This window comes from Malaclemys terrapin, chromosome 5, assembly GCF_027887155.1.
Source record: "Malaclemys terrapin pileata isolate rMalTer1 chromosome 5, rMalTer1.hap1, whole genome shotgun sequence".
In the NCBI taxonomy this organism is placed as follows: Eukaryota; Metazoa; Chordata; order Testudines; family Emydidae; genus Malaclemys; species Malaclemys terrapin.
This window is the reverse complement of record NC_071509.1, coordinates 102945212-102967290: the sequence shown is the minus strand read 5'-3', so window position 1 is coordinate 102967290 and position 22079 is coordinate 102945212. Positions and strand designations below refer to the sequence as shown.

Here is a 22079-nt window from a genome sequence, read left to right as displayed (position 1 = left end):
GAATCCTTAATTTGCTGAAAGTTGGCACACTAGACTGTAAGTGCTTCTGTTTTGTCAACATATATTTAGAAAATTTTAATCTATGGATAATTGACATAATAGACCTTCAGTAGCTACTTAACTTTCATGTAGATGCTAGACAACATATTTTGAAAAAAATATTGTCACTGCAAGCATGGGTGTTAAATTTCTTTTGGAATATGACTTTAAGGTAAATTAGCACAGAGAAAACAATTTACAATGAATTATTTAATGGATGAATTCAGCCTCTTTTTCTGCTTAATGGAATTTTCAAATGCTGATTGACATTTTTTCAAAAGTATTTGTTCAATTTTATTCAATAGATGTATTTCTGAACTCTTACTCCCTTTTTATAACAATAATTAATACATTTTTATGATGGCAGCATCTAAGAACTCTAGTCTAGTAAATAATAATAATAATAAAAAAAGTCAGTTCCTGTTGCGGTCTACTCCATGGACTTATTGCAAATATTCAAGATTTGAGATGTTTATTTGCAGTTGGTCAGATAAGTCACATGGTATTTATTTTCTGTTCCCTGACTGAATGAATGCTCAACAGCTTCTAATGGCAGTAAATGTACATGTGAATGCATCATTTGATTTCCATTAATACTTGCATGTACAACTTTGACACTTTTACTAGCAAAAATACTCACAAAAACTTGATTGCTTTAAAGTTCATAGTGAACACAAACAGGGAAGAAGAAACATGGCCAAAGTAAATTAATTTAAAAGTTCAAAAAATTTTCATAGAAAATGTTTTGTATTTTACTCAGCTCTACTGCACATACATAAATAACTGCCTTTCAAACCTGCACTGCATTGCATACCATTAGATGCCATACTCTGACTCCAATCCTGCAAAGACTGTACCTGGTGAGTCTTTGCAAGGTCCAGGTGAATAACTCTCATGGTCACAGGTGCTTTAAAAGTCCCTAACATCAACAGATTTTAAAAAATCTTTGTCCAATAGAAATATTCCCTATTGTGGATTAACATAATTTAATTTAAAAAAAAAAATCAAAAGTGGGTATTCTTACTGGTAGGTATTGAAACCCAAAATGTCTTTAGACTACAATTCTATATTTCTGCTCTCTAAAAATGGTTTATGCTTCCTAAATTTACAAAAGTATAATTATCAGAGGGGTAGCCGTGCTAGTCTGAATCTGTAAAAAGCAACAGAGGGTCCTGTGGCACCTTCGAGACTAACAGAAGTATTGGGAGCATAAGCTTTCGTTCTTTTGCCTGAGAAACTTCATGCCTTCCTTTCCAACCCAGCAAATATTAATAGCATTGTACACATCTAAAACTTAGAAATCTTGTTCTTCCCAGCAAATCACATCCCTCGTGTGTTATCTTACTTCCACTGAAATCACAAATAGTCATACACTCCAAGAACAATAGCACTAAAAATTATCCTCAGGTTAAAAATAGTCTGCTTGTTTGTGTTATATGCACAATCTCATGAACTGTGGGTTTTTTTGGTTTTTTTGTTTGTTTTTTCTCACCAGCAATATTTTACAATTGACCTCAGAAAGGCAAAATCAAAGCCAGCCTTAGTATTTTGGGCAGGCTCTAAAAATATGTTGCTGCTATCTTCCCAAATGTAACTGCTGCCCCTACTCTGATCAGAGAGAACTCCAGTATGTTCAGGGCTGGCCTGACCGTTTAGGAGAGGGTTAGTGAGATCATTCTTTATACACACTCCAAATTTAACTGACTCATTTTACATAAAATGTGTGCATGCAGGCGTTCATAAGTGAGAGATCGTTAGGTCACCTGAATCCCTGAGGCAGAAGTGAAGTCTGTCTGACTTGATCTGAGATTCTGGCAGATATGCCATTATTTGAAAAGATTTCTTTTTCCAAGAGCAATTGTCAAAATAAGAGGAAGTCTTGGAGTCCCTGCAGGGCTGTGTACGAATTCTGGTGACTTTTAGCTTTTCTACAAACAGTCACAAATTAATTATGAATGCCTGTTGCCACCCCCCATGTGAATCAGATAAATATTATCCCAGTTTTTAAAATAGGGAAACTAAGGGAGAAAAGTTCAAAGATTCGACCGAGGCCTTTTTCTTAATCCCATGTTTTGTATTTTTCAGCTACCCCTTGCAAGAATTCTACCAGTAGTAGAAGAATTAAGTTCCCTTCAGGTAGCCAGGTGCGAGGAAGTTTGCAGCAGTCCTAGTGTCATTAGCAACTATCTGGCAGAATTGGGCCCCAGAGCACTGAATTTTCTATTATAATATATTCTCAGGGAGGCGAGCTGGTGTAAATAATTTACACTCTGATGATCTTCCCCTAGATTTATATTCCAATCCTTCCCCCCCCCCCAATCCATGGCTTGTGTACTCCAAAGGCCAAAATGTGGGAGGGCATATGAAAGAGAATGAATAAACTGATCTTTAGGAAAAATCAGTAGCAGACTTTTATTACTAGTGATTAGTTTAAATATGTTTGCAACAGTTCATATTTTCAAGAATAGATTACCAAGAAAAACCAATACAGATTCTTTCACATTACTGCCCCTAATAAATAATAGTGAGCCATGTGCTTCCTTTCACAAATGCCAAAGCTGTCTCTAGTTGTGACATCATGTGATAAATTCCATTTATCATGCACTCTTGACTACCTCACCTGCTCTTTTCTAACTCATCCATCTCTTCTGGGATATTTCCTAACATTCCAACAACCTGAGCAGCTTCAAACCATCTCACTTTGTAAAAATACTAGAGCAATGTTTCCTCTTTTACCCCAATTTGCAATTTATTCCCCAAGTGACACTGGCCTGAGTTTCAGGATGAATAATAGTCCTTTTCCAGTCTGACATCTTGATATATAACAGGGATAGAAATGAGTTGTATATAAGGCCCTACTTAAATTGTGGGATGACTGTCAAAAAATTGTAGCTGAATTGTGGACAAGCCATGGAAAATTGCAGAAAAATAATTATGGACCTTATTGTTTGCAGTAATAAATTCCATTATTATTTTTCTGAGATTTTTTTGCTGTTGGTTGCCCGGGGCTGAAAGCAGGGGCTCCCACTGTCAAAATTGAGATGGAAGCCTAACATTGCAGATTCTGTTAAGTAGGGGCTTAGTGTTATATCATTGGAAAGTAGAGATTCATATTTCTAAAAGAGCTGTTGGATGTTTTTTTCTCTGGCATATGCAGAACCCATGGCAGTGTGGTCGGGTATAATTATTTTTTTTTGGCACTCATTTGGGATAACTCATTGTTTTGCCACTCTTGAGTAATGTTGCCATCCCAAGCTTTCATATCAATCTAGATCAATACAGCTCTTCTAGAGAGGGGCCTGAGCCAAATCTCCAGAACTGATCAACCGAGAATACGGGGAAGGGGTAAAAGAGTTCAGATCAGAACTGAGGTCAACTTCTAAACTTCACAGCTGGTCCCCATGTCTTTAGTAGACTGAAGTAAAAGCATGTCTCCAAACACCCACAAACTTTAATAGATTTGAATCCACTCATCTTTTTTACAAATGAGGGCCTCCTTCAATCATTATTTATACAGCGCTATAAATGAAACATGCCTCCCTCAGGTTTCAGAGTAGCAGCCGTGTTAGTCTGTATCCGCAAAAAGAAGAACAGGAGTACTTGTGGCACCTTAGAGACTAACAAATTTATTAGAGCATAAGCTTTCGTGGACTACAGCCCACTTCTTCGGATGCCTCCCTCAGTGACTTACTGTGTGACCTTGGGCAAATCACTTAACCTCTCTGTGCCTCAGTTCCCTATCTGTACAATGGGGATCCTATTAATGACAATGGTAATCATAATCTTTTACCAACCTGGGAAAGGTGCAGCAAGGATACATTTAACTGTATATTAGTGAGATAGTGGGCTGCTCTATGGACACGGGTATGAATGGTGTTAGTTACCCTGGTCCTGCAAAGCTCTACTCCTAAGAGCAGGCCTGTTGAAGCCAGCAGAACTAGTCTTGCCCATAGGCATTGAACCTATGAGCAGTGGCCTGGTGGGTCAGTTCCTAGCTAACAGAGGTGCCCTGCCGTGCTCCTGTTCCGCATGCCAAGTGCCAGGCTCTAGCCCGAAAAGCACTCACTCCCTAGTGGTGGTGAGGTGGGCTATAGCCCCCTCTCTCGCCCTGCCCTGCCTAGGCTCTCCAGCGGGGGGGAAGCCCTGGTGCTTCTCCTCCCTGGCAGAGCCCCCACCCTTGTTCTCCAGACGGGTGGGCTGCGTTCCCTGCGGGCCGGGGCGGTGATAGGCTTTGCCTAGCGCGGTGTCCCTGCGCTGTGTGTGTGGCAGCGAGGGGAGGAGGGAAGGGAGCGGGCTGGCTGGGGGAGCGGCTCTGCGCTGCACCAGTGACACTCGGTGCGAACACGCTCCTCACCCAGCAGCCGGGGCGCCGCGCAGCGCCGAGAGCGTCACCCAGCGCTTCGCGTGGCAGCCCCACGCCCAGAGCATCTGCCGGGCGGCTGCCGAAGGACCGTGCTCGCCCAGCCTCCGCTGCCTCTGTCCGCGCCGCAGCATCCTCAGCCCCGCACCGCCGGCCGGCACTGCCCCTCTCCGCCTCCGGCTGATGCTGCTCCGGCCGGGGGCTCGCCAGGAGTTGCAAAGACCTGAAAACACCTTGTCGCCGTCTGGTGCGGTCCCGCCCGGGCCACTCGTGCACTTCTGGAAACTTTGTCCGCCCGCCTGCCCCCGCTGCTCTCTCCTGGGGGCTGAGCTTCCCTGTTCCCGGGTCGCTGAAAGGCAAAGCGGAGACTCGTCTTCTCGTGCGGCTAGGATCCTGGCTGTGCTTGGGGGGAGGGAGGCCAGAAAGCAGGAGGGACGTTCCCCGTGTCCTGTAACCAGCACCTGCGAGCCCGGGGCTTTTACACATCTCCCCGGAAGGAGCAAGACTTTTAAAGGTAAGCAAAGCGGAGCGACGTGGAGTTCCTCTTGTGTGTGTCCCGGGGCGAGCTGAGTCCAGACCCGGAGAGAGGGGGCTCATCGGGGGAGTTAGAGAGGAGGGTCCCGCATAGATGTGGGGCGGGGGGAGTCATGCAGCGGGTGTCATGCATCGCAGGGCTATGAAGAGAGGGGGACCATGCATTGGGCGCCAGGAGCATTAGGAGAGATCCGATGTGTTTTAGGCGGTCGCACATCTCTTCCCAGCACTGCCTCCCAGTCTGTGCGCAGGGCTAAGGACTCTGGGGAGTGGGATGAACTCTTGGGCAGCAATGCAATGGGGAGTGGGAATCCCGGGGCTGAGCAGCAGCGGCCCGAAAGTTGTCTTGCCTGAGAATTACAAGGATTGGGGAGTAGGAAGACGCGGCGATTGAGTACTAGGAACGTTCCCGCTTCATCAGGCACCGGTGCTGATTTACTCCAGATTTGGAATGAGCTTTGGAAAGCAGGTTGGTGGATGGGGACTGGTTGGTTAACCTTGTGTGTATCCCCCCTACACACACACACACCCCTCTCTCTCTTCCAGCTGCGGGACGCTTCACATAACACACCAACCCAACCCACGGGGATCCAGTGGCAGGAAACGTTTGCTCTATGAATAGATTGAAGCAAAGCCCCCTTTAATGAGCAAAACTTCGTGTCTGTCTGCCCTGATCCTGCGTCTGATATTTTGTGTCTTCACCCGCCGTGGCTTCTTCCCTGCAGGGGCGGAGGGGTGAGAATTAGCCCAGCCACTAGTAAAACCCCTTTAGCTATTCAGAGTGCCAGCTGCCATGCTGGAAACTCTTTGTAAGGTGCTGTTGTTTTATGGGTACTTCTTACTAAGGGAGAGCGATGATACGGGTGAGGAGATGCAGACAGCTCAGCTAAAGGGATCAACACAAGTTCAACCACTGGAGGCCTCTATATACCAGCTGCAGACACTTGTCTAAAAGGGATGCCATCCGCTCCCCCACGGGATTGGATTCCCCGGATCCAATCCCGTCCTGTCCCTTCTCTTTCTTCCCATCCTATGCAGGGTGAAATCCCTGGGGCCTCAGGTGGGGTTGTGGACCAAGCGGTCACACAGCTTCGGTTGTGGGAGGCTGCCTCCTAAAGTCACCAGGAGCATGCGGCTCTGATCAGATTTCCTCTTTTCTGTGACGTTCGATGGTCTTGTTTTGTGTCTTTTTCTACTTTCTCTAAACTCCCAGTGGCTCTCCCTGCATTTCTCTGCCGCATCCCAATACATCCACTTGAGAAAAAACACTTTGGCTCCCTATATTCTCTTTCTCTCCCGCCACCGGGAGCAGTTGTTGGGGATTTGCTGGGGTTTCCTTTTTTATTATGATTATTATCCCGAAGAATAGGATGGATGGAAAGGTGAGAAGGAAATAGGCAGGGATATAGGCCAGGGAAAGTCATGCTTTTTAATGTACTTTTATGCCCCCCCTTTTGTCAAGCTCTGATCAAACAGTGCTAAAAGTCCTCTGGGTATCACACTTTCCCACAGCTAATTGCATGCTGTTCAGAATAAATATCAGACAAAGTGCATTTTAACGCTGAAATTGGAGTGATTACTTGAAATGCTGGGCTAAGGTTTTCAGTGGGATCTAAGTGTCCTTATTTTTCTCCTTCCTTTATTTTTTATTTTAACCCTAAAAGGGACAACTAAATTATTTACATTCCCATTTTCAATGTCAATGTGTTTTAGGGATTATTTTGAAATTCTTCCAATACATTTTTATTTTGAAAGGATGAGAGGAGATGGTTTAGATAAAGTTATATTCAATCCTTCTGGGAAACATTCCTATTCAAGAGAAAGAAAGCTGGCTGCTGACACCTTACCCGCCGCCCCCCCCCCCCAACTCTAAACTATGAATCCTTACCAAACACACTAGAAACAAACATTGTTTTCAAACAGCCTATGTTGTTTTTATTTTTGTCTGCACTTTTTTAAATAGAGTGAACGGGTACATCAACTAAGCAAGCAATTCAGGCAATCACACCATTTGAATTAGTAACTATAATTTAAAAAGAAGGCTGTAGCAAGATGAAATTGCTACAAATTATGTGTAGTTTGGGTTACACGTTTACTTCAAAAGAACAGAGACAAAGACTAAATAGTATCTTTTAATCACTTGCAGATACAGCTGTTATCCCTTTTAAAAAGTATTTAATTGAAGGGTGTCCCTAATCTAAAAAAGCCAGTTCCACAAGTTTATTTGTTCTGGACCTTTTTAACATTCAAGTGGTAAAGCATTGTGCTTTCCCTGAAAGCTGATTCGCTTATTGTTATGGATAAATGTAATATCCTTGCCAGTGTCATAATGACAGAATGCTGCATTAGAAATAGCCATAGTGGGTCACTTTAGGGATAAGGTAGTTTCTTTAATTATTGGTTTCAGGAACCTGCTGGTGCAGTTTTCAATGCCTTCTTCCCCAACCAAAGAGTGGGGAAGAGTGTCTTCTTCCCCAGACTCACAGAATTATATCATTATAATTGCTTTTTTTTATTGATGTCTATTAGTGTGCTGGACAAAATCTAGAAGACGATAGGGGCCCTAACAGTGAATATATTCTGTTTGTTTGTCAGTCGATAACAGACAAGGTTTTATGACTCAAATGGAGAATCCGTTCTCAATCCTGGGATCTATGCCAAGGCCCGTGTAAGGCAGTGGTTACTCCAGTTTTACACGAGTGTAATTCTGCTGATTTTTAAATCTGATGAAATTTAAATCAATAGTTATATCTGGGTAACACTGGTGTCCTGTCACAGTGAATCAGATACAAGATATCCAGTAGTAGGCTAATATTGAGCTATTATATCAGCCGCTGACAGGTAATGCTAATTTAGTCATACTCTACCTTGCATAAAATAGCACTTAGATCTGTGGTGATGAATGCTATCAGCATGTGGAATTAGAGATTTCCAGATCCACTTTAAGCCCCGTGCTCCCATTCTATCCACTCCCAATTGCTGCACCTTACCTATTTTAAGAATGGCAAGTTTCAATTGATTCTTGTCAGGAATAACTTGTGCTCCCCACGCCTTTCTCATATTTACTCAGGAGATATGTACCTGCAGAAATAGATCTGCTGAGGTCAAGCTCACAGTACCACTGAAAAAGCCCTTTTTATGTATTTGGAACATTGTCAAGAATTTGTTAATATTTGAGGGTGGAGGGATTTTTGACTGATGTTGCCTCCTCTTTCTCCTACAGTTTTGACCTTGTTCTTAAACAGAACTTGACACTACAGAATATATGCACAATCTTGCTTCTACATTTTATGCTATTTAAAGGGGAACTGTAACAACGTTTCTTAGACCTACATTCTGATATGTCAAAAGATGACAAGTATGTCTCAACTTGAATAAACTCTAAAATGTGTCAGAAATGTGTTGGGTTTTGTTGTTGTTGTTGTTTGGTTGGGGTTTTTTTAGTGTCATCTTTAGGCATGTCATATTTCCAAGATGAGAACTAAATGGCAGAGCTCACAGCAAAATAAAAATTGTTTCTCTAATTTTAGGGTGGGGAATTCAGCTCTTTGTCATATGCATGTAAATGAAGTGAAGATATGTCACACATCTGTGTATAGACTGCTACATGCTATCTAAACTGTATCAATCTTATACCAAATTAGCAGTGACATTTCATGGCATACGTGACATGTCAGAGCCAACAGCATGTGTATGACATGTTTTTCATTTCATGGAAATATACCTCATGCTACATAATGCTCCAACAAACTTTCTTTCTTTTGGAAGCTTAGCACAATGATAATAAGCACAATTTAATTGAGAACAGAAAAGTTACATGGTCCAGGGTTGAACAGCATCTATGTTGTGGAGCTGTTACTCATGCGAGTAGTTGCGTTGAAATTAGTAGGGCTGTTCACCAATATCAGGAAGAGTTCCATAGTTAGTCGTGTGTGACTATTTAGTTTTGGGTGACTGCTTTGGAAAACATTATCTGAATATGGAACAATATTTAGGTTTGCACAACATTTAGGTTGCAAAAAGTCAAGCAAGCTGTTTAAAATCATGTAGTGCCTGCGCTATGTCGCCAATTAAGTTTAGATGCATTATCCACCAGGTATTCGATATTTGGCTGATAGTTTTATGCTGGGATCTTCAATTATGGGACTATCTGTCCTATTTTCAGTGTTTTACAAGATGCTTCTGATTCTCATATCAACTCCATTGGAGGTTCAGGATTAGACCGAGTCAGATCTCCCAGTATTAATTTACTAAAAGGTCTAATCCTGCAAGGTGCTGAGTAGCAACTTCCATTTAGGGCAGTAGAAGTAGAGGATGCCTAAAGCTTTCAGGTTCAAGCTCCAAAATTGTAAAGGCAGAGTGGTGTGTTTAAGCTCAATCTGTCACCCACTATGTCCTTAGTCTTTTTTGTTTGTTTAATTTGAATTAAATTTATTACACTCAGAGCTATGCTTTTTCTTCTGTACTTTGTTTTGAAAGGACCTTAAAACAGTTTACTAAATGAAATCCCAGTTCATTTCTGCAAGTGGTTACACTTCAAGATGGCATCATACAGATCTGCAAGAGACCACCTTTTATGCCTCTCATGTCAGTTTAAAAGATTGCTAGAAAAACAATCCAAAAATCTGACCAGGTTTGAATAAAGGAGAGCCAGTAATGTGTTTCACTGTATGTGGTACTTTTATGCAATGAAGCGACAGATTTAACCACAGAACATCTGGGTATTGGCTTCTGTTACAGTAAAGATTTTTAGGGGAATAACAAGCCTTGTTTGACTTTGCATTCATTTTGAAGTCATTAAGCTTTACATTAATAATAAAAGCATAAAACCATTACATCACTATTTTCAAGGGGTAATGTCAGTCTTCCCTCAATATCTTACTTTTCAGAATCTGCATTTGTTTTGCTATGTGTGTATTTATCTTTTCACTCATTCTTCAAATTTCTTTTCAGGAGGTAGACTTTGTAATTTATGCCAGTGGATACAGTACAGATTTAGTGTTTCTACACATTTTTGCTAACTTGGGCACTTTTTCTCCATTGTAGGTCATCTAATGGAAACAGCACATTTAACATTGTTCAATACATAGAAAACTTAATTTATGTGGAACAGTATGTAGGTTCTTTGGACTGCCTTTTCAAACACTAATATTTAAAATAAAAGAAAGTATTTGGGTTGTTTTTAGCTTTCACTGCTTGATTAACAGACAGAGCAGAGTGGGATTGAAATAAAGGATAGAGGGTGTGCATTTTATGAACAAATATGCTTGTAAACAGCAGAAATGCCTAAGAATACTCTTGAGATGTATACTTTTTATTTAATTACAAATAAGTAATATGCAGCTGGAATAAGGGGTGTATAATATAATGCATGCACTATACATATGATGTAATGCTTACAAACGTGGTGAAGCTGATAAGGTCAAAGTACATTTTAAATTGTACATTTCAATATCTTTTAGTGTGCCTTATTTTAAATGAAAATAGAAAATATTCTCCTTTCTCTTACATCAGTGCAAATCAGGAGTCACTCCATTCAAGTACATAGAGTTACTTTATTTTTACATCTATGTAAGTAAGGCTAGAAGAGAATCAAGTCCTGTGTATTTAATGTTTATAAATGTTATATTTTCCCAAATGCACTTTTCTTCATAACTGGAAATAAACTCACTGATAACAATGTTTAGCCCTTACAAAGCAGAAATATCTTCTATATGCAGATGCTTTACAAGGTGAAATAAATGATAATTTCTTTCTGAGACAAGCATTAAAATAAACTAATGATGTTATAAAGAACTGTGAAGGCTGAGGAATGTTTTATTTTTGAAAACTTGAATGAGGGGGAAGTATTTGCCCCTTAATTTGGGGAATGAGTTACAGAAATCAAAACTCAATAAGAACATTTTAAAAGATGAAAATAAATGAAGCTCTAGGAGGTATGCAGTTACTCTGAAATCTGTAAAGAACAAGAGTAAATTCAGAAATAATTTGGTTATTTTAGGATTAATTACTTAATCTTAGCTTTGTTAGTTCACCCACTGGACTGTAGAAGAATCAATGTTTTAGCATACTGTAGTGAAACGTAACCAAAAGAAATTCATATGAGTGACATAGATGGCTTTGATTGTACTCTTGCGTGCAGGTCATGTGTGTGGTATGTCAAAAGCACAAAGTTCTTGCCAGGGACGACAACATGTTTTTTCAGAGTAACTTTCTGAGTTTTAAAATGCATGTTTAAGGAAACAGGTGTGAAATCTGATACTTCTTTTTTGAGAGAGAACAGAAGTGTTTTATGGGATGAATTCTCAGCGTGCATAAATCAGCATAGCTCTATTAAAGTCAATAGATATATACCAATTTACACTAGCTAAGAATCTGGACTTCTATTAAGTATTCTGATAAAACAAAAATGTATTTGTGTTAATATGTAATAGCTTGAAAACATCAAATTGTCTAACACTAAATGTTACTGTATACTTAACAGATACCCAGTATGACTTTCATTTTCTGCATTTCATGGGTACACTGAATAAATTCAGATAATTGAGATAATTTTCATTGTAATTAATAGTCTATTGAAGGATACATGAGATTGTGATAACTGAGGTTCTGGTAATTATACCACCCTGTTTTTTGGATAATGAAATCCAGTAATTGAGGAGATGTTTGTCTGCATTATGGCTGAGATCAGAAGCAGTGGTGCTAGCCCACAACACCTGGAAATCTGAAAAACAAAAGGCAATAATTTATTTCTTCCACTTCATTCCCCTCACCACTGGTCCCGGATATGAGTGCCCTTCTAAGTATGACCCTCAGACACTTACAATGTGACACACTAATGAAACTGACACTTCTACCATGAATCATTGTCTTCTTAATTAAGTATATTATTACTTCTTTCCAAAAAATAACTTTAAAGAATGTTATAATTTTATTAGGCTCAAAGTTCGATACTTTTAATCTCCTTCCATTTTAAACTCATCGCTGCCAAAAGAACAGTGTTAGAGAAAGTGTTTCCTCTTCTAAAAACTTTAATAGTTAAATGAGTCACACTTACTAATGGGGTGTAACAGATTCCCAGGTTCTTTAAACAGATCAACAAGAATGAAATAGTCTGCCTCATTTTCCAAAATTTCCATGATGGCGTGAGGTTGAGAGCACTTTGCTTTTTTGTTTAGATAGAGTATATTTACTACTAATTTGTTTATATTCAGCCATTCTAAATTTAATTTGCATCAGGTTTCTGGATTTCAAAATACTGAGATAAACTGTTTACAAATTGGGGTGATGATGATTGTTTAAGAAAGCCAAGTATCTTAGAACTGCCAGCTTGGGTTAGGATGCAAAGGGAAACAAAAGGAAACAGACATAAAGGTTCCTATTCTACACTAGTTCTGTTCCTCTAACAAAACATCGGGTTAAAGAAAATAATTATTCTTGAAATGGGGGATTGGCTACTAAAGCTAGGCTCAATTCTCTTGGGATTATGTTCCTGAGTAGAAATTGTGCCTATGACTATAAGTTGTAGGACTAACAGTGACTTGTATTTATTTAGGGAAGAATTCTCTCTCTGTCTGCTTTTTCACCAATGGCAAATAATGAATAAAAAATGTATAGTCATATGTGATATTGAACTTCTAATTTCATAAGAAAGATTTTATGTCAGTCAATTAAAACATTTATACTAAAGTTAAGGTGGATTTGTTAAGTTTTTAAAAATTACCGTATTAAAAATAAGTATAGTTAAAACCTTTTCACCTTGCATGAATAAAGCAAACAGGATTTGGCACTATACTTCAGAGAGTTTTTTTTTTTTTTTTTACTTAATGTAACACATGGAATAATCAGGCATTTTAATCCAAAATATCACATGGAATATTTGAGATGGAATGGCTGAGAGCAGACTCTGTAAAAGAAACATATCACTTTAAGAAAAGGAAGCATTTTCAAACTCTCAGTCAAAAATAACAAAACAGTACAATAACGTCCAAAAAAAAATTGGACAACTGGCTGTTTCGATAGAAAGCTCTCAAAGTTCATAACTCCCTGTATTAGAGCACATATGTTCAATGAGCAGTAAATTATGCTTTCATGTAAACTTATTCTCACTCAACGATTCAGAATTGTGTATGATATTGTTAAACCCCTAAGCGTATGTGTATGCTGCACACTGTGCCTGGGGCCTGTGAGACCTGGGCTTGTGAACTCGGTGTTTCCAGGCCCATGCTTGAGCATCCACACTGAATTGTAAACCTAAGTTTACAATTGCTGCATCTGGGTCCCATAGTCATGCTGATATGTCCATATGGCATAAGGCAGACCTTCTGAGTCAGGTCTGTAGCTTGAGCTGCAAAGTGACAGGGCTTGGACCCAAGTCATAGCAGGATCCAGGCTCTAACGTACCCCCTAAGAAAGTGCTAGGACCCAGGCCTGAGTGCTTGCCAACCTGAGTCAGAGTCATCTGTGTGTACATGGAAGGAGGGGCTTGGGCTCAAAATATACAACAGTCACGTCAGGAACAAAAATTGACTTGAAGTTCTTGGAGATATTTGGGGTCTGATTCTGACCTTATTATCATCAGTGTAAATTAACAGTAACCTACTGAAGTCCCATTATGGTAATACATTCATATGATAACTGAGACCAAAATCAGGTTCTTTTCTAGTTAAGTTTTTAGTCCTAAATTAAAAAATAACAGACCATTTATTAAATCTTTCCCTATTTGGCAGGATGGACTTTAAATTTTGACAATTGTAACATTCTTTGACCCTGAAATCCCATCATCAGCAGCCTACTCTTTTGCTAATAGTGAAAAAACATTTAGCCAGGTTTCTGAATCTTCATGCCTGGATACAATAACAGACAGCAGTAACTAGGTCTCCTCTTTAATTTTACAGTAGCAGCATTAACAATAAAACAATATTTTGTGTTGATTAGTAACTTTCATCCAAGGATCTCAAAGTGGTTCACAAACATTAGCTAAGCCTCATAACATCCTTCTAAAGCAGGCCTTTGGCCCTCATCAAAGCTCTCACCACATCTTCTGCTTCTGGAAAATGAAATTCCCTTGACACACATACCAATCATCTCTTAATCCGGAAATAATAATGCAAGACAAGAAAGAACTGAGTCAGATCTCCCACTGCCTAGTCTCTACATATGTCCTCGAAATCCCCTGTCTTTGCCAGAAGCATGAACATCCTGAACTTTGAACTAATTAAAGCCTTTCTTCCAGAAACTGTTCATTCTCTCTCTCTTTTTTTTTTTTAAGCGATGTTAAAGCTCACAGATGAGGAGGTGGCATGGTGAACATATCGAAGGTCTGAAGGTTTCCAAATTGTTTCCATGGCCATTCACCCAGAACAGTCTGACCTATCTGCCTGTATGTGTTCCTTCTGGTTTTGTTCAGAGTAACTACATAAAGAACTAACCTTTCACCTGCAAGGCTGGACAAATAAACACTAGACCAGCAGCAGAGTGAAGCTGATATCTATCCCCTTGATAATCTGATTTTGAAACCCCATATCACATCTCTGTATTTGACCATGACAGTTTTGAATACCCCTTATCACTCATGTTTAGACCATAAGTCTTTTCAGTCTCAGCAGAGTTTTTGCAGCTTTTGATCTCACAGTAAGTACATGACTAGAGCTGTTTAGAAAACAGACGACAATAAATCAAAAAGCATCACAGTGACTCAGTCAGTGTACTCAAGCCTCAAATATGTCCCCATCCCATGTCACTCTTACATGGTTCCTGTCCCAAAATGACTCTGGAAGGAAAGTTACAGCATCTTGAAGTCAAACGAACTAATTACCCCTACTTATACTTCTATCTAGGAAGGAGCACAGAGGAAAGGATGTTATTCCACCAAAACAGTGTGTGCAGCCAGTGAAATGGTCATGGGCAGGGTTGGGCTTGACATCGGTGGTTCAAGCTTCAGAAAGAGCCACAGCTGCTTACATAGGAGATTTCCCTCCAGGTGCCCACTATATCAAAGTTGTGCTTACTGAAGGAGCCTCACAGGGAAAATAGGATAGGTTCAAAAAGATATAAAACTAAGTTAAGCAATCTAAGAAAGGAAAAGAGCGCAAGGGCATATGCAGGGTTAATGTGAATATCACACTGTTTGGTCTAGCACTGTCAGCTGTGTTTTTCCCCTCACACCCCACATGTACCACTTAAGGCTCACCCTCAAGTTAGAACTCTGAATGCAGACTGACTGTGTGGGAGGAGTTTCAGGGTCTGCTCTTTGGGCACAGTTTCACCATATGAAGGCTAGTACCTTCTCTGCTGCCTGGATTCTTGGTCCTGGAAGCATGGAGTGAAGGTGTCTGCTTCTAGCTACTTAAGAGCACACTCCATTGCCAGACAGACTACCTCTGGGAGTGTGGTGTGCAAGTTATTGTCTTGTGGCTCCTCCGGGAAGTGAGCATGTCTGTTTTTTCTGATAACACACTGAATTTTGGGCAGTACAGTAGCTTGGAATACACCATGTCTGGGGAGTAGCTATGGGAATAATATCAGTGCACTCTTTTGGGGGCTGAGCTCCCCCTTTAGATGACCAAGAGGTGCATGTTGCTTGTTATTTTTCTCTCCCTTGTACAGAGTGACTAGGCAGTGAACACCAGTTCCATACATTTTAGGATTCACAACCTACACACAACATGGCCAAGATTTTGAATGTCTAATGTTTCAACATTTCCCTACTGGGAAAACAAGAGAACCTCAGAAATATTAGAAGTTGAACATTCCGGAGGTAGAGTATGGTAGTCAGTTCCCACAGCTAAAATGTTTTGATTCTAGTATTATTTTTTAATGCTGCTGATCCATCATTAATAGAATGATATAAAAATACTGTAGATGCAGATAATTTGTATTGACAAAGAGGATATTAATGTTCGTAGCTATTGCAAGCTCTTTTGTTCTGTAGCAAAGCAATTATAGCAGAAAACATGACAATTGGGTTCCTAGGTGTTCGGGTAATACAAATATTTGCGGATACAGACTAACACGGCTGTTACTCTGAAACAAATAATAATAATTGCCAGGGAAAACATATTGTCAGCACAACTGGGGGGAAAAAAGAAAAACAAAACAATCATCCCCATCTGGACTAAATAGAGACAGTTATAGGGAAAAAGTCATCAGTGGTGAAACAGAAAGTAGGTCCAAACCTGCAAGTTTCTCGCATGTGACTAGCCCTATTGATGTCAGTGAGACTACCCATGTGAAGAGTCCTGTGTGAGTAATGCTGAAGTCGGTAAGCAAGGGCTATGCGCACAAGCCAAAGCTATGCAAGACTTTCTCTTTTTAGTCCAGATGGGAATGCATGTTTTGGTTTTGGGATGGGGTTTTTTCCAGTTGTACATATCAATGAACAAAACAAATAATGCAAAGAATCTCGCAGCGAAGCTATAAAGAATTTAATGTACAATAAACATTCAGGGAAGAATTGCAGGGATAACAGTTTAATTTATATTATGGACATATCTGTAAGTTAAGGACCATGTGGTGCTCTTGTTCCATGTACACAACTCCCAATGACGTCAGCTGCAGCTGCACCTAAGGACCAAAAGCTGTATGGCCATGAGTATGACATTTTTCAGGAGTGATGGGAATCAATTTAGTGTTTATTGACCTTGACAGTGTCATGAAAAGTCTTTGTTTCTGTCACTATGGATGATGTCTGAGTGTATAAAGAAGGGACCATCCCATCTCTTCGGTGCTGAAAGCATTGGTAGAGATATGTAAATAGTTGTTAATATTCTTAGCACTTACATAACACTTTCCCATTTCATAATGCTCTAATACATTCCTCCTAACAACACTCCATTTTATAGCTAGCGAAAATTAGGCACAGAGAATTTGTAACTAATAACAATAAGAAGCAAATAATTAAACCATCAGGCATAGTATTTGGTCCCATATTAGTTCAGTAAGGACTAGTAGGGGTACTCTCATGCCTGTGCAGTTGAAGGTATATAATGTTAGCGATGATCCAAAATTTGGCCCATAAATTCAAATTCAGATTAAATTTTGTAATTTTGGATTCTGGTAAATGGCTGAATTATAAAAACAAAACTTCTGTAATCCAGCTGTATAATTTATATTAATGTGCCCAGTAAAGAGGCAGGTCCTGACTCTCAGCTAATGTAAATTGGCATAGCTGAGGATCTGGCCTATACAGTTCAGATATATCCAAAAATAAGGCAGGTGAAATGCCAAAAACAGTAAAACAAGCAACATTACAAATTTAAATATTTTTTCCAAAATTAAATAGTCTCCTCTTGCTCACAACTACTAAATAAATTACTGAGCCTTCCAGAATTAATAAAAAGCCAGTAGCCCCAGTTTACAGACGTATTTGGAGTGGGTTGTCTGTTAAAGTTTTTGCATTGTGCTCCATGGCTAGTTCACTATTCCAAAGGACAAGGGTTCATGTGAGAGCCATAAACAAGCCACCCATACAGGACACTGCTTCACTTGCATTTCAGTCACTGGGTCAATTACCATGGAAGCAGGGAGTAGCCTACTGGATTCATGCAGTGTGGTATGGGCCATTACAAAGGCTACTGCCCTGGTGCTTTGCTCTTACAACTGAGAGATAGCTATTAAGAGAGCTGTTGTTGTTACCACCCTGGGTGTTCTGGATGTTTGCACTAGTAGTTGTTATCTCTTAGACAGGAACCACTTGTCAACCATTGAGAAACAATAACCACAAATGCAAGGTATTGTAAAATTACAAATGAGGAATTTGAGTAGCTATTCAAGGAAAACAAGAAAGGAGGGAGAAATAGTCTTTGTGTGCTTTGCAGACTCTTCATAAAATAGTGGAACAACCATTCCCTACCTCTAACCCACCAAAAAGTAATACAAAAATGTGAGGAGTTTCAGTGCACTCACAACCACTGTGCACAAGACAAGCACTCCTTTGTAGACACACATCTTTGTGGACTCAGCCCCTTTAGCAACAGGATGAGATGCAGAGGTAATTCATATCCAGATTGGCCCTGCCTTCCCCTGCCTTTGTGCCCTGCTCCTGCTTTGGGCCCTGTAAATCACAGAGTTAACCTGGAGTCACTCTCAGTGCTTCAGTGCGCGCTCTCTCATAACTCCCTGTGGTACTCAGTCCTTTTATTTTTTCCCTCTTCTATAAACAACCTCCTCAGCTGTTGGCATCTGCCAAGGCTCAGCAAACAAGTGCTCCAAGGCTACTAAAAATGGTTCAAGTAAGTAAATCCCAGTAGACTGATAATGGCATACAACAAGAAGTGTAGGTCCTGTTACCTCCCCCAAATCTCTGTTTGGTTTTTCATGCTAACTTCAGACCGTTCTAACCATAGTCACCATTGACAGTCCAGGGTTTCTGCAAAGGCATTTAGTCCCATCATCATTCAGAACTGCCCATATAATATAATAATATATATAATATAATAATAGTGACAAACTTGGTTTGATCCAAAGCCCATTTAAGTCAATGGAAAGACTCCCATTAACTTCAATGGGCTTTGGATCAGACCTCAACGAAGCATTCTGAGATCAGTATTTGACATGGAAGACTAGACTTCTGTCAGGGGAGGTAATGAGCTTTGATTTTTTTTTAATTATTTTAAAAAGATGTTGAGGGCTTTTGTAAGGTATTTGCAAGGTGAGTGAATATGATGGTAACAGTTGGACCAACTTTTATTCAGTCTGCAAAGTGAAACTCTAGGCTGCATTGGAGACTAGCAATGAGCAGGCGCTCATCATTATTACTACAGTACGTCTCTTGGCCCGCGTCGCTTCCAGCAGCTCCCATTGGCCTGGAGCAGTGAACCGCGACCACTGGGAGCCGCAATCGGCCGAACCTGTGGACGTGGCAGATACACAAACTGGCCGGCCCACCAGGGGCTTTCCCTGCACAAGTGGCAGAACAAGTTTGGGAACCACTGCTCCAGGGAATTAGATTCTCGCCACAGAAAGATATACAAAAAAGCCAATTCATAATTGCAGTGCTGTGTGGGTTTGCAAAGAGATTATTGCCAAACAGGAGGCCAGATTCTCCTTTCATTTTCACCAGTGTAAACCAGAAGTGACTCCACTGAGTCACACCAGTGTAAATGAGAGGAGAATCAGGAACATCATGTGTGTGTGTGTGTGTGTGTGTGTGTATGTAATATATCTATATCTATAATGTCTTTCCTCACAATTTACCTTCCTGGAGCTCTAGCCTTTTGCTTTTGATGGCAGTATGTATAGGCCGAAATGTGCTGGTTCACCTTTCTGTGTAGCATCAGACAAGCTGGACCAGTGGTCTGCTCCAGAATGGCAACTCCACAGTAGTCATAAGCTATTGTAATTACATGAAAAGTGGAAATATAAATCTTAGTTTAGAAAACAAAATACTCCTTATAACGTTTGATATTTTTGGTACTATATTTTCATGAGTATTTCTATTTTCCTTTTCACCATTTCAACACTGAGACATTTCCTGAATATTACTATCACAAAATCTCATCACTTTGCAAGTAACCTATCCTATTTGTTGCAATACAAGTCTCTAGTGGTGTTCAATGAATTGAAAATATAAACTTGACCTTTATTGTATTTTTATTTTTCTACAGATTTTTCTTTTGTATGCTACTGTGATTCCCTTTGTTAAAACAACGCTTACAGCAAAAAAAAAAACAAAAACAGGGTTTGAATTTGAAGTGCAAGAGAAAGTCTCTTAATCCACAGATGATTGACATGATGGACCCTAAAAGCTTCAAAGGGGCCATTATAGTCCATTTTGTCAGTCTGGATTTAGGGAGCTTTAATCCATGGATTATGGAAACAATTGCATAAGTGCTCTTTCCCCCACAGTTATAGTCTGCCACACCAATGAAAGATCGGATGTTAATCTGGACACTGTGCTGCACAAGCACACTCACTATGTGTATTAAAAATCTTCTGAGAAAAGTAAATACTGTGCATGCCCTTATAGCTGTTTTCCTTTGTTTGTCTTTCTAATCTATACTTCTGGACAAAGGGGCAGATTCTGAAAGGTGCCAAGCACTTTCTTCAATAGTCCATGTGAATTGAAGTGAATGGAGTGCGGGGGGAGGAGGGAGAGGGAGTTTGCTGAGCACCTTTCACAAGACCCTGAGCACTAGGAGGATCAGACCTAAATATGCAAAGTTCAACTTTAAAAAAAAAACAGATACTTGCTGGAGAAACAAGTAACCCTTCCTCAAGTAATTTGAAAATACAAACTGTCCATTTTTCTCCCTTATATACTAATAGCCAAATACATTTCAACCAAATTTGATAAATAATTTTTAAAAAATGCTCTTTAGCTGAGACTCTGTATTTTCTCTGAGAATTTTTTTTGCAGATGAGTTATAAAACCCTGAAAAATAGGGGTTTATAATGGAAAAGCTTGTAGATCCTTAACACTAGTGTTCCTACAGTAAGTCAGAGCCGACATAGCATGTCCTTTTATTTTCCAAGGCTATGTTCTCTTTACAGTTAAATCAGATTCTACAGATTTATTATCAGATGTGGCATGGTTAACACAAAGGAAAAATGAATGCCCTCAATTTTAAAAATAGGACGTAGATTAAAAAAAAGTTTACCATTCATACAATAAAAAGAAAAGAAACACAACACAGGAACCTCTGCGGCAGACTGTGCCTTGAAATTATCCTCACTAAATTACAATCATGCACTTTCCACTCCTTGTAATTAAACATTAGGTTTTATTTATTCCAGATGCATTTGCTTCAAGTAAACCCAGATCCTTTTTTGTTATTGTAAATGTTTTACAGGACTCTGTGACCTGCAGACAGTTGGGGAATAAAGGAAATATTTTCCATAGATAAGGCATTTGATGAATAATTTGTGTATTACAATTTATGATCAATGCAATTTGTTTGACAAATCTCTATTGGTCAATCTAAAATTCATGCTACCTTGTAAGAGAGTATTGTGTGCCTTGTAAGAGAATCACGTGTATATATTCAGTAGATGTGCAAGGAAATCTTTTTAAAAGTATTTATTTTCATCTTTGCTCTGATCACAAACAGCAAAGCAAAATGGAATCACAAGCAAGCAAGTTTCATAAGAGACTTACAAAAACTCCAGAATGCTAAGGATAGTATAATTCATATCACTATCTCTTACCATCCTTGGTAGATTAGTGAGTTTTAATAAGTTTTTTATTTATTCCACTCAGTGAATGATGTTTTATTTGCAAATAAACATGTAGTTTAGATCTGTCTGAAAATGTTTGAAACTCAAATTTTTTAGATGAAAAAAGGGACAATTTGTTCACAAATTACAGAACAAAATGTATTCCTTTTGTCAACCAGCTCTAATTTAAATCAGAATGTGTGTTGTCGAGAAAGACAATGTGATGCTATAACTAATTTAGGGATAACCCCTGGCTTTCACAGAAGCAATTCCATAGGCCTGAAAGTTGGATGGGCCCAAGCTGGAAGCTAAAATATGAAACATGCACCCTAACTTTTGGGAGAGGTCTCCATATACTGGAAACTACTACCCCTAAGGTTTTGTTTCCAGGTTTGACCAAAACCAGGAGGAGTCTATTTTTGTATCTGGTTCAGATGCAGCCCAACATATAGAAATTTCTTACTACCTGCTTATCCTGCAAGAATACTACCATTTTGGCTCAATATTTTGTGAGAATATCTTGTATAGTTTTGTTGCTGTTGGACCTAAACTCTAATCTAGTTTGGCCCCAAACATAAATTCAAAACACAGGCTAAACCTAAATCTAATCCAGATCCAAATACAGACTGATTTCTCCCATCATTCTTCCTTTCCCGCTTTACTTTAAAAATACAAATTATCCAGATGTTTGTATTCACTTTCTGAGCCCTAAATATATAGGTAAACTGCAATTATATAAATGTTTTGAAGACCATCCAAAATGTTTATGTAATTGGAGTTTTGGATAAAAGAGATTGTTTGCATATGAATTTTGCATTCAGGAGACAGACATGAATTATGGATAATCACAGCCTGGATGATCAGGTTTAACCTATATAATTTTCATGTGTGTGTTTTTGTTCATAATAATACACAATATGTCATACAATATTCATGTATTATGGTATTTTTGAAGGAACAGTATTCTATCTGTCTATCCATCAAAAGGTGC

The 22079-nt window shown here is 39.4% G+C and overlaps 1 protein-coding gene across 1 annotated transcript in view; it reads left to right on the top strand.

The window, feature by feature from the left end:
* Window positions 1-4331: 4331 nt before the first annotated feature.
* Window positions 4332-22079, top strand: part of NDNF (neuron derived neurotrophic factor) — a 29679-nt gene continuing 11931 nt past the window's right edge. Inside the window, exon 1 of the mRNA XM_054030005.1 lies at window positions 4332-4913. The gene's annotated coding sequence lies outside the window, so the exon portion shown is untranslated. The remainder of the gene's footprint in view (window positions 4914-22079) is intronic.